This window comes from Oratosquilla oratoria, chromosome 20 (genome assembly GCF_046742065.1).
Source record: "Oratosquilla oratoria isolate Oo_2021 chromosome 20, ASM4674206v1, whole genome shotgun sequence".
In the NCBI taxonomy this organism is placed as follows: Eukaryota; Metazoa; Arthropoda; class Malacostraca; order Stomatopoda; family Squillidae; genus Oratosquilla; species Oratosquilla oratoria.
The window spans coordinates 25,838,118-25,851,668 of NC_134796.1; the positions used below are offsets into that span (position 1 = coordinate 25,838,118).

General features: G+C 40.8%; 1 protein-coding gene across 4 annotated transcripts in view; it reads right to left on the reverse strand.

Annotated features, from left to right (window-relative positions):
- The window catches only part of LOC143036416 (putative ATP-dependent RNA helicase vasa-like), a 388,960-nt gene extending 382,410 nt beyond the window's left edge, over positions 1 to 6,550 (reverse strand). Inside the window, exon 1 of one of the 4 annotated variants that reach the window (XM_076203755.1) lies at positions 6,194 to 6,326. The gene's annotated coding sequence lies outside the window, so the exon portion shown is untranslated. Of the gene's footprint in view, positions 1 to 6,117; positions 6,137 to 6,193; positions 6,327 to 6,491 lie in introns of those variants that run through there. The other 3 variants (XM_076203753.1, XM_076203752.1, XM_076203754.1) reach the window with 3 other exon arrangements.
- Positions 6,551 to 13,551: the final 7,001 nt, after the last annotated feature.

A 13,551-nucleotide genomic window follows, 5' to 3' on the forward strand; every position in this document is an offset into this window, starting at 1 on the left:
TTGGTTTCTTTTTGTGACCTTTTTTTTTAATATGGAGTAACGTTAGCAAGCTTCCATTCTCTTGGGACATCTCCAGATATAATGGATTTCTTGAAAATAATTTCTAATGGAACAACAATCTTATTTTTCGTTTCCTTAAGATTCTTGGATGCCAACCGTCAGGCCCTGGTGTTTTACTAACTTTGAGTTTCTCTATATACACCTTTTAATTTTTTCATTTGTTATATTTACATCACACCCCAAAATCACCCTAGGATTCGGAGGGCAGCAAGATAGGAAAACATCAAGAGGAAACTTCCATGGCACAAAAACAATCCAGGCATAAAGTAGGTACGGGCACAATTTGGTTTTTTTTTCTAATCCTTAAATTATTGTTGCATATGGAAGGCAATTTTATTAGAAACGAAATGTTTTTTTAATTTTTTAAATAGCTTGAAAAATAAGGGAGATACGATTTTTTGAATTATTTTTTTAGCCCACATTTTTGGCTAGACTTTACCATAACAAAATGTTAGAATTAAGGATGGTAATTTGTAAAGATTTCGGTAAAGAAATATGTATTAACTCTAAACCACTGGTCCAGCTTTATTAAAATTCGGAATACTAGAGTTTCATGGATCAACAAATCACGTGAGCATGTCAAAAACAATGTGAGACATCTCCATCATACCATATTTGCCTTTTCAGGGCAACCATGAAGTTGTCAATTTTCAGATTATCATCAATAAAATCCAAACCACTGGCCCAATTGACATGCAACTTGGCATATCAAGGTTTTATGGGTAATAAATCACCTGAGCATGTCAATAACATTGCAGGACCTTCTTCTTATACCATTCTTATTAACACCTATCATGTTGCCATGGCAACTGTTGTCAATTTAGAAATAATAAAACCCAAACCGCTGGCCCAATTGAGATACAATTTTTTTGGAGAGAGAGAGAGAGAGAGAGAGAGAGAGAGAGCGAAAATTAGCCCACATTTTTTGCTAGACTTTACCATAAAATGTTAGAATTAAGGGTGGTAATTTGTGAAGATTTCGGTGAAGAAATACACATTAACTCTAAACCACTGGTCGAATTTTATTAAAATTCGGAATACTTGGGTTTTATGGATCAACAAATCACATGAGCATGTCAAAACCAATGTGAAACATCTCCATCATACCATATTTGCCTTTTCATGGCAACCATGAAGTTGTCAATTTTCAGATTATCATCAATAAAATCCCACTGGCCCAATTGACATGCAACTTGGCATGTGAAGGTTTTATGGGTCAATAAATCACCTGAGCATGTCAATAGCATTGCAGGACCTTCTTATACCATTCTTATTAACACCTATCATGTTGCCATGGCAACTGTTGTCAATTTAGAAATAATCAATAAAATCCAAACAGCAGGCCCAATTGACAACTTGGCATGTGAAGGTTTTATGGGTCAACAAACAACCTGAGCATCTCATTAACACTGCAGGACCTTCTCTTCTTCTTATACCTTTCTTACTAACACCAATCATGTTGCCATGGCAACTGTTGTCAATTTAGAAATAATAAATAAAATCCAAACCACTGGCCCAATTGACATACAACTTGGCATGTGAAGGTTTTATGGGTCAACAAATCACCTGAGCATCTCATTAACATTGCAGAAACTTTTTTTTATACCATTCTTATTAAGACCTATCAATAGGTATGGGAAGGGGAAAAAAAAAAAAAAAAAAAAAAAAAAAAAAATCAGTTGCATATGAAAGAATTTTATTAGCAACAAAATGCTTTTTAAATTTTTGAAATAGCTTGAAAAACAAGAGATACGATTTTTTTTTAATTATTTTTGGCTAGACTTTACCATAACAAAATGTTAGAATTAAGGGTAGTAATTTGTACAGATTTCGGTAAATACACATTAAACCACTGGTCCAATTTTATTAAAATTTGGAATACTTGGGTTTTATGGATCAACAACTCACATGAGCATGTCAAAAACAATGTGAGACATCATCATACCATATTTGCCTTTTCATGGCAACCATGAACTTGTCAATTTTCAGATTATCACCAATGAAATCCAAACCACTGGCTCAATTGAGATGCAACTTGGCATGTTAAGGTTTTATGGGTTAACAAATCACCTGAGCATCTCATTAACATTGCAGGACCTTCTTCTTATACCATTCTCACTAACACCTATCATGTTGCCATGGCAACTGTTGTCAATTTAGAAATAATCTATAAAATCCAAACCGCTGGCCCAATTGACATGCAACTTGTCATGTGAAGGTTTTATGGGTTAACAAATCACCTGAGCATGTTATTAACATTGCAGGACCTTTTTCTTTTACCATTCTTAATAACACCTATCATGTTGTCATGGCAACTGTTGTCAATATGGAAACAATCAATAACATCCAAACCGCTGGCCCAATTGACATGCAGCTTGACATGTGAGGGTTTTATGGGTCAACAAATCACCTGAGCATGTCATTAACATTGCAGGACCTTCTTTTTATACCATTCTTACTAACACCTATCATGTTGCCATGGCAAATGTTGTCAAATTAGAAATAATCTATAAAATCCAAACCGCTGGCCCAATCGACATGCAACTTGGTATGTGAAGGTTTTATGGGTTAACAAATCACATGAGCATGTCAATAACATTGCAGGACCTTCTTATACCATTCTTACTAACACCTATCATGTTGCCATGGCAACTGCTGTCAATTTAGAAATTATAAAATCCAAACCTCTGGCCCAATTGACATGCAACTTTGCATGTGAAGGTTTTATGGGTCAACAAATCACCTGAGCATGTCATTAACATTGCAGGACCTTCTTCTTATACCATTTTTACTAACACCTATCATGTTGTCATGGCAACTGTTGTCAATTTAGAAATAATCAATAAAATCCAAACCACTGGCACAACTGACATGCAACTTGACATGTGAAGGTTTTATGGGTCAACAAATCTCCTGAGCATGTCAAAAACAATGCAGGACCTTCCTTTTATACTGCTCTTACTAACACCTATCATGTTGCCATGGCAATTGTTGTCAATTTAGAAATAATAAAATCCAAACCACTGGCACAACTGACATGCAACTTGGCATGTGAAGGTTTTATGGGTCAACAAATCACTTGAGCATATAAAAAACAATGCAGGACCTTCCTTTTATACTGTTCTTACTAACATCTATCATGTTGCCATGGCAACTGATGTCAAATTAGAAATCAATAAAATCCAAACTGCTGGCCCAACTGACATGCAACTTGGCATGTAATGGTTTTATGGGTCAAAAAATATCCTGAGCATGTCTAAAACAATGCAGGACTTTCCCCTTACACCATTCTTACTGGCACCTATCACATTGCCATGGCAACAATATGTCAAATAGGCATCTAAGCTTCAAGAAACTTAGATTGCACAACTGCGCTATTACCAATGATTTCAAAGTTGCTCATATCCGGTAGACTAGAGGCTAATAAACAACATTTTTACATTAAATATTATATGATTTAGTTTCTTGCCTTTACACTTTTACTCGGAAAACTAATTTGCCAAGGCTAATATCAAAAATTAAATTGAAATCGGTAAGAATTAGTAAAGTTTTGAAGAACTGGGCATAAACTTGTTTAACAAGATAATTTTAATACCCTGCGAATGTGCTGAACGCTCCAAGCATTCAAACTAAGCCAAACAAAAATAAAAATCCAAGGGGGCGCAAAAGATGGCGATAGCGGCGCCGCGCATGGTTTCGTGCGTGACTATATGCCTACATGTATTGCCATTAAGCTCAAATATCAATTAATCAGCGATCTTAAGCTTCTCGTTTCCGGGAGAAATTAAGTTGAAAAATATGTTTATTTAGGTTAAAATATTGGTTATTGATGTCTTACCTTAATATTTTTACTCGGAAAACTATTTTACCGAGGTTGATAACCAAACTTCCGTTTAAATCAGTGAAAATTTGTATTTCAAGAATTGGGCATACACTTGCACAACAATATAATTTGAATACTCTGTGCATGCGCTGAACGATGCAAGCATTCAAACTGAGGCATGGGCCGCAAAAGATTGCATTGTAAACAGTACACGTGCGATCATGACACCACGAGCGGATGCGCCAGTATCTACATCATGTTACTATGGCAACTGTTGTCAATTTAGAAATAATAAAAATCCAAACCGCTGGCCCAATTGACATGCAACTTGGCATGTTAAGGTTTTATGGGTCAACAAATCACCTGAGCATCTCATTAACATTGCAGGACCTTCTTCTTATACCATTCTTACTAACACCTATCGTGTTACCATGGAAACAATTTTCAATTTAGAAATAATCAATAAAATCCAAACTGCAGGCCCAATTGACATGCAACTTGGCATGTTAAGGTTTTACCATAAAGCCTGATTCTTCACAAGCAAACAAATATTCACCGATTCAAAAGCAAATTTGGTTATCAACCTCAGCAAATTAGTTTTCTGAGTAAAAATATTACGGTAAGGCACCAAGAAACCAATATTTTAAGATTTTTTTTTTTTTTTTTTAATATATTTTTTCCCAGATATGAGCTGAGCAAGATCGTTGGGTATTATATACTGGGTGATTTGTTGACACACAAACCTTCGCATGCCAAGTTGCATGTCAATTGGGCCAGTGGTTTGGATTTTATCAATTATTTCTAAATTGACAACAGTTGCCATGGCAACATGATAGGTGTTAGTAAGAATGGTACAAGAAGAAGGTCCTGTAATGTTAATGACATGCTCAGGTGATTTATTGACCCATAAAATTTATGGGTCAATGTTGTCAATTTATGTCGACAATTTAGAAATAATCAACAAAATCCAAACCACTGACCCAATTGACATGCAACTTGGCTGATTGACTGATTTATGAAAATTTTGGCTTGAAGGCCATTCAGTGCACATGCAACTTGGCATGTGAAAGATTTTAGGTCAAATCACCGGGTGTATAATACCCAACAATCTTGAGCTGCTCATATATGGGAGAAATTAGGTTAAAAAAGTTTTTTTACATTAAAGTATTTTATTGATGTCTTACCTTTATATTTTTAATTGGAAAACTAATTTGCCAAGGTTGATAACCAAATTTGCATTGGAATCGGTGAATATTTGTTTCCTGTGGAAGAATCGGGCACACACTTGTACAAGATAATATGAATATCCTGCACATGTGCTGAATGCACAAAGCATTCAAACTAATCCCAATAAAATCCAATGGGTCGAAAAAGATGACGCCGCACTTGTTTTTGGGCCTATCTACATAAAATTTCCACTGTGCAGGTCTATGGCTATTTCACAGCCTGCCCTGAGAGATCAGAGGCACAACTAGATTCAGCACATGTGATCAAAAGGTGACTGGATATTCTTTGAAAAAATACCAATGATCCTCCAGTCCCATTCAGTCCTACTTCAAGAGCTGCATAAAACTATCATCAACATACTCCAAAACACAAAGACAGAAAAATAGGTGTGGAAGTGGTGGATCCCCATACTGGCCATATGGATGACACCTAATTCTACGAAAAATACGATGGCCCTTTCATTGAATAAACCTCTTCTCAATTATTACTTATTGTTCTTTTTGTCCTATTATGCCAGACCACTCTCTAGGACTGACAATTTTTCTTTTAATCTGATACATAATATATACATGTTACAAAGTTTATTTACACTAGAAATACACACAGCCAGAATTGAAATAAAAAAAATCATACAAATAGACCCCCCCATTAAAAAAGTTACATAGTGCATATTCAATAAGTAACATTATTTATATCATAGCACTTGGAGAATAAAAAAAATAACTTTAACATTCAGTCAGTGCAATAGTTTCAGCTAGATATCTCACAAAATATATTAAAACTACCAATTTTCTCAATGAAATCTGTAAACATCCACGTTTCACCCGAACGAACGGTAATACATATGTTACATTAAATATTTACTAATTTACGATTCAACATTTCTTATTGTAAAGTAAAGTAATTTGATGATGTACTCAGCCACTTTACAATGCCAGATTACCATGAAAATGCAAAATTTCTCTGAATTTCAAGAGCTTTCCTAAAACATTGTCTTGTCTACTAACCGGTTCACTAATTTACATAATCAATGTGTTAATATTTAGTAATTTGATGAAATATAAGAAACTGTATTGTACTAACCGATTACCACGATATATACTGATATGTTTCTCCTTTGCCACTAAAACATTCTGATCCTTCCCGGACAGATTGATAACCGATCTCAATTCTTTTGAATTTCAAAACCAAGCTCCAATGGTACGAACATTTTTAAAACAACCCATTTTCTACATAAATACCAATGTACATATCAACGTTTCTGACCTGTGTGGACGGTAATACAATTCAGTTATATCCAATTTTTGGCTTACTAATTTACATAATACAAATGTTTTTATAAAGTAATTTGATGAAATATATGAACCTACAATATACTTACCTATAAACACTGAATTCTTCCGATCGTCCGGGTACAGATAGGTAACTGTTTTTCGCTTCAGTGTTTCGATCCGTTTGTTTAGTTCACATCAAATTATGTTTGATAATTACAAATAATACAAATAAAAGTCAATACAAATACAAATTAACAAAAGTATATTTAATCACAAATGAAAACAAATAATATTGTTCATATTGGTTTCGCAAAGAGATTTGTGCTTAGATTTGTGCGAAGTCAAAATTTGAATGAATTGGGACAAATATTTATGCACGCATTCAATACAAAATTTAATACAATTCCGCAAAAGAATAAAACGTTATCGAAAGAAAATTATAACCACTTGGTATCTATATATGACAGGATATATATCAATGTCTTTTTATGTAAATAGATGATGATAAATACTTAAACATGTATTTTAATGTATTCGGATAAGTTTCCTTAGATAGATCTCGATTCAGTTCGTGGTTCCATTTTTCCTTTACTTCTGACTGCCCCAGGATAGTCACCCCATTTCCTTGGTACCACCTCGATAGTAAAATAATTATATTACGAATATAACCCAATTAACCCCTTTCTTGCCAGATGGCATTTTCTACTTCCTTGTCCTTGTCATCTCCATCAGGCGCGGATCCACGGGGGGGGGGGGCGCTGAGGAGGCTGAAGCCCCCCCCCAAATTTGTTCTTCCATGAATCATTGTATGAATCATGTATTTGCCCCCCAAAAAAACAGGAGGTTGATGTTCGTGTGAGATCCCATGAACAATGCTGTGTGTTATTAATGTACTTTAGATACTTTTATTAACAGGTTCAGAAGTTCATACACGTTTTTGTTTGTATTTCTGTTTTTAAAGCTACTTTTATTTTCTATTACTTCCATGAGTCCATGTGCACTAACACTACACACGGATCCTGCAATAATTTCTCTCTATGCGAGAGTATACGCGTGCCAGTGCCTTATCACTGACTAGCACAAGCGTGTAACAATATAAAACGAATATACATTCTATTATATATGTCTAAAATACAGAAAAATCTGAAAAAACATTAAGTGAAGTATACCTCAGACTTCTGATACATCAGACTACTCAGAGGAAGGAATTCAGGTCAGCCCCCCCCAAATTTTTATCCTGGATCTGCCACTGATCTCCATCAATAGCTAATGGCTAGACTCGGAGCATTGAGGTCAGGGCCGTATTCCGGGGGGTCAGGTTTGGGGGGGGGGGAGGTCGGAGTCGACTGCCCTTCCTGGAATATTTCAAAAATTTAACTTCAAATTTTCTGGTAACCACCCCACTATAACACCTCCCACAAACTACAGGTGCCTTTACTGGGTACTGATAGATCAGTGTTTTTAGAGGACCCCTCTCTAGCACTCTTCTCCTGTTTCACATTTATGTATGCACAATGCATAACAGCTAACTTTGCTATATGTTAGCCTACGTTCTAACATGTTACATCTTGACTGGAATACAGGTTTGGATATCTGTCGAATTTTGGGAGTGATACCGCATCCTCTAGACCAGCGTTTCTCAACCATGGTGCCCCGGAACCCTAAGGTTCCGCAAAAGGTCCCTAAGGGTTAGGGGGGGGGGGGCAGGATAGATAAAATGGGGGAGAGGGAGGGAGGGGGGATTTGGGGGTTTAGTGGAAGGAAAGCATGAAATGGAAGGAATTTAGAGTTTTAATAGATGTGGGGCAGACCCACTGCTCGGTTATTTTTATGGTCTCGTGGACTTGCTTTTTCCCTAAGGGTTCCGCGAGAACAAGTGAGATAAGCTAATGCACTTTTAATTTTTTATTTAATTTCATATACATAATATAATTAAACACGCACGAGATATTCTTGGTTATTGTAATAATAGTCCAGGCAAATTAGCATTTTTAGGGGAAAAATAATAAGGTTTTCATATTTGGCAGAAAGACTCCTCAAGAGTCACAATTCAAAGATCCAAAGAGTTTCCCTCCGTCAGATGGGTGCAACCCCCCTTTTTGGGGGGAACGCCTCTCTTAGTAGGGTACCTTTTCCCATATTTACCGTTTCCAAAACAGTGCATCATACGTTTCCAAAACAGTGCATCATACGGATAAAAGGTATAGGTGCAAAAATATATAGAAATAAATTTTGCATAAATACATTTCTATGCCTTTTTGCTCTAAATATTATATTTTTTGCGCAAATGAGCCTGAAAGTAGAAGATGCATTTTCGCCAAAATCTAAAAAAGATGCATTTCACGCTTACTCTTAAACTACTAATTTCTCGTCAAAATGCAATATAGATGACATTGTAGAGTGAAGATTCTTCTTTCATTTGGTATCCTAGTTTTGCTCTAAATATTAAAAGAATGGCGCAAAAGAAACTGTAAATCCACAGAAATCCATTAACGCGTCCCAAACAAAGGCAGACTATGTTCTCGAGGCAATCCCCGAGGATGTTTCCACTTATCTCCCAATGGCTCGATCAACATGACGGCGCTATCCAGTATGACGCTCTGAAACAGTACCTGCTTCAGGAATTCACGCCGTCAGCGGCCTTCAGAGCCGCAAACACCCTCCAACTCTCCCAAAAGCCACTGAGGTACATTAAACCAAGTACAGCATACCTCAAGATGATGTCTATCGCCCGCCTCCCACCCACAGCCAACGGAACCAGCAGAACCATCGATATGCTCCGTCAAATGCGGCTCCTACTCCTCCCAGCGCCTGTCCGATCCGCTCTTGGCAACGCCGAGGACATGACCATTGACGAAGTTTCACGGAAGGCGGACCATTTCGCCGAAGCCCACGCCGCCGCAGCAAGGAGCCAGGACGTCTGTACTGCTGATGACGTCACGTAAGAAATCACCACCGCAGCAGCATCGCCAACCAACAGGCACCAACACAAGCAAAAATAACGACGCCGGACCACCGCTTCTCTCCACCTGTGCTACTACCACACAAGATTCGGCACCTTCGCCAAGAATTGCCAACCAGGATGTACCTGGACAAAAAACTCCTACAAAGGCCACCGTCCATCACGGTGACCTCTACAGACGCAACCGTCCTCTACATCAACGACAAGGCCTCTAAACGTCGTTTCCTTGTCGACACTGGCGCTTGCAGGTCCATATTTCCTGCATCCACTGCGGAACCCCAGTAGAGACTACCGGCGGTTGAACATGATGACGGAACTTGACCACTACCTACTCCCAAACATCGTCGATGTCACCATATACCTCAACGGCGCCAAGATCTTTTCGACACTGGACCTAGTTCCGGTACATACAGATGACATCCCGAAGACCGCCATCACTACCCCCTTCGGGACGTACACCTTTAATTACTCCTGCTTCGGCTTGCGAAACTCAGGTGCGACCTTCCAGCACCAAATGGACGGTATCCTCGGCGACCTCGACTTCTGCGTCTGCTGCGTCGACGATATTCTGGTATTCTCTAACTCGCCTGACCAGCATCTTCAACATCTGCGGACCATCCTCGGGCGTCTCCAGGACAACGGCCTCGTCGTCCGTTTTGACAAATGCAGTTTCTGGGAAAAGTCCGTTCCATTTTTGGGACACCTCATCTCTCCTGACGGAGTTCTTCCCCCCCCCCCCTTGCAGGATGAAGTCGCCGCAGTCCACAAATTTCCCAAACCGACTACCATCAAAGCCCTGCAGGAATTTATTGGATGGTCAACTTCTACCACCGTTTCCTCCCTAACATCGCGCAAACGCTGCACCCACTCTATAACGCCCTTCATGGAAAACCGAAGGACCTCCTGTGGAACCCCGCTATGCAAGCTGCCTTCGTCAACGCCAAAAAAAACCTTTGCCCGTACCACCACTCTCTCCCCTGCACCAGGGGCCCAGCTACAACTGTCAACGGACGTCAGCAATGTCGCCATATTGGGTGCGATCGAACAAATCTTCCGTGGCACACCTACACCCCTCGGTTTCTTCAGCAGGAAACTCTCCAAGGCCGAGCTCAACTACAGCACCTTCGACAAAGAGCTCCTCGCCATCCACCACGCCGTCAGCCACTTTCGCAATTTCCTCGAAGGCTCTTCATTTATCATCAACACCGACCATCAACTTCTGGTGCACGCCTGCACGAAACAACAGGACGCTTGGTCTGCCAGACAGCGCCGCCACCTCTCCACCATCGCCGGGTTCAATTGCACCATCAGGCACGTACCCGGTACAAAGAACATTGTCGTAGACGCCCTCTCCCGAATAGCCACCGACGCAGTTTAACTCGGCCTCGACTACGAAGCCATCGCCATAGAGCAACGGGAGAATCGTGAAACTTTTGCCTACAGGACATCCATCACATCCCTTCAGTGGCAGGACGTTCCTTTCCGCGACATCAGTACCGGCCGCCCACGAACCCTCATCCCAGCCGCCTTCCGACGTCAAGTGTTCAATTTAATACACGGCCTGCCTCACCCTTCAGGGCGCGTCACTGCGAAGCTCCTGAAGCATAAATACATCTGGCACAGCATCTCCAAGGACGTAAAAGAGTGGGCCAGATCCTGCATCGCCTGCCAGCAAAGTAAGATTCATCGTCACACTTAATCAGACATAGGATCATTCCATCAGTCCCGACGACGCTTCGCATATATTCATGTCGACGTTGACGGCCCACTCCCCCTGTCGGAAGGCCATCGCTTCCTCTTCACCACCACTGACAGATCGACCCGCTGGTTGGAGGCTATCCCCGTGAAGGACAGTACCGCCTCGTCCTGCACTACAGCCTTCCTCAGTGGATGGATCACCAAATTTGGCCTCCCGGAGCACGTCACCTCTGACCGAGGAACTTGCTTCACGTCGCGGCTGTTGCACTCCCTCGCTGAACTCCTGAGTACTACAGCCCACCACACTACCATCCCTCAATCCTGCAGCCAACGGCATGGTCGAACGAACCCACTGTTCACTCAAAGCATATCTTATGGCACGTTACAACAACGGCTCCTGGCTACCCCAACTACCATGGATACTCCTTGGCCTCAGGACAGCTATCAAGGGCGACTTCAACGTGTCTCCAGCAGAGATGGTCCTCGTCGTGCCCGTCGAATTCTTCCCTCCACAGGATTCTCCCGAGAGCCTGCAGCAGCTGCGACGCACTGTCGGCAAATTCGCCCCATGCGTGCCGACACATCACCGGGAGGTCAAGGAATACCTTCCAAAACACCTCCACACCTCGACGCACGTCTTCCTGAGGACGGACGCTCACACACCATCACTAACCTGTCCCTACACTGGCCCCCATCTTGTCCTTATATGTAAGGACAAGACCTTCCACATCTCTATCTTCGTCAGGCCAGAATGGGTCTTCATCGATCGCCTAAAACAGGCACACGTCGACATTCTGCCCACCAAATTCTCACATGCAGGACGCCTTCTGAAGCCAAGGCAATTTTGAGAGGGGAATATTGTGCAAACCACGATAACCACGTGTCAGAGAATGCGCGTTATGTCGACCACAAGGGTAGACCTGACGTGACTTTGTGAGTGCGACCCTACTTGACCCGACCTAACCTAATCAAGTGCAATTATGTAATTACGCACCACGTGTGACTACCCACGCGATATGTATATATCGGATCCTGCCGCATGTAAAATCAGTTCACCCTTACATTACAATAAAGGAGACGAACTCACCAAAACCTCTTTCTCTTCTCACAGTAACATCGCTACAATACCAAGGGCTTTCCCCCCTTATTAGGAAGGTAGCCAAAGTCAAAAAGCATATATCCACTCCCACCCACCACCCATTTCTCCCTCTCGTCTCAGCTCATGGAAAGCGGGTCATCTCTGTATCTCGCCCATTGCCCTGTGTCAGAAGGAATGCAACAAGATACAACACATCCACAGTAAGGCTACTTCACTCGATCGGTGACCTCCCTCCTCTCCGTCCCATCATACAGAAAAAGAAAAGACGGGGAGAAATCTCTTCGGGCTGCGTCAAAATATCATTCACAAATAACCACTCTCTAACCACCCCCACCCCCAACCCCTGGCATCAATTCAGATAGGCCCCACCACAGAACACTTCTTATAACATTGGACATTAGTAAAGCTTTTGATGCTATCCCCCGCCACAACCTAACAAATAAAATATATAACACAGACATGCACAATAACACCAAAAGATGGCTGGCCAATTATCTGGCAGGCAGGAATGCTCATGTGTCATATAATGGCCAATCATCGCACATCAGAAACATTAAGAACGGAGTACCACAGGGCTCAGTTCTATCCCCCACATTATTTAATCTATACATGCATGACTTACCCACACCAGACACCTCAGAAATACAAATCTCTTCCTACGCAGATGACATAACAATCACATGCACACATCGTAACACAGACAAAGCTGCAGAAATAATCCAGCCTTACCTTGACACACTCAACACATGGTTCATCACAAACAGACTCAAAATAGCTCCAACCAAATCTACAGTAACACTTCTCACCAACTGGACAAAAGAACACAAATACATACCTCATCTCTACATCAACAACACTCTAATACCACACACAAACACACCGAAAATTCTTGGTGTAACATACGATACATCCATGTCTTTCAAACAACACCTCACAAACATAAAAAACAAATGCACACCTAGACTTAACGCACTTAAGTCAATCACTGGAACAACATTTGGACAAAACAAAGAAACTAATATAACAATATACAAACAATGCATACGCTCAGTGATGAATTATGCGAGTCCTGCATGGGCTCCTAATCTCAGTGAGACACACCACAACACCCTTCAAATCATACAAAACAAAGCCCTAAAAACAATTACAGGCTGCACAAATACAACACCTACAGACCATTTACACCATGAAACAAAAGTCCTCAAAGTCAAGGAACACCTCGACATGAGAGGCACACAAACACTTGCTGCAGCCACCACAAACACATCACACCCGCTACACTACATAGCAGAACACCCACACACACCAAGAAACATTAAAACTACACCCAAAGACCTTTATTACTGTATTCCCTGCCCCAACCCATAGCTTATATATATATCCTTGTCAGTCATCACTCGTGCGTGTC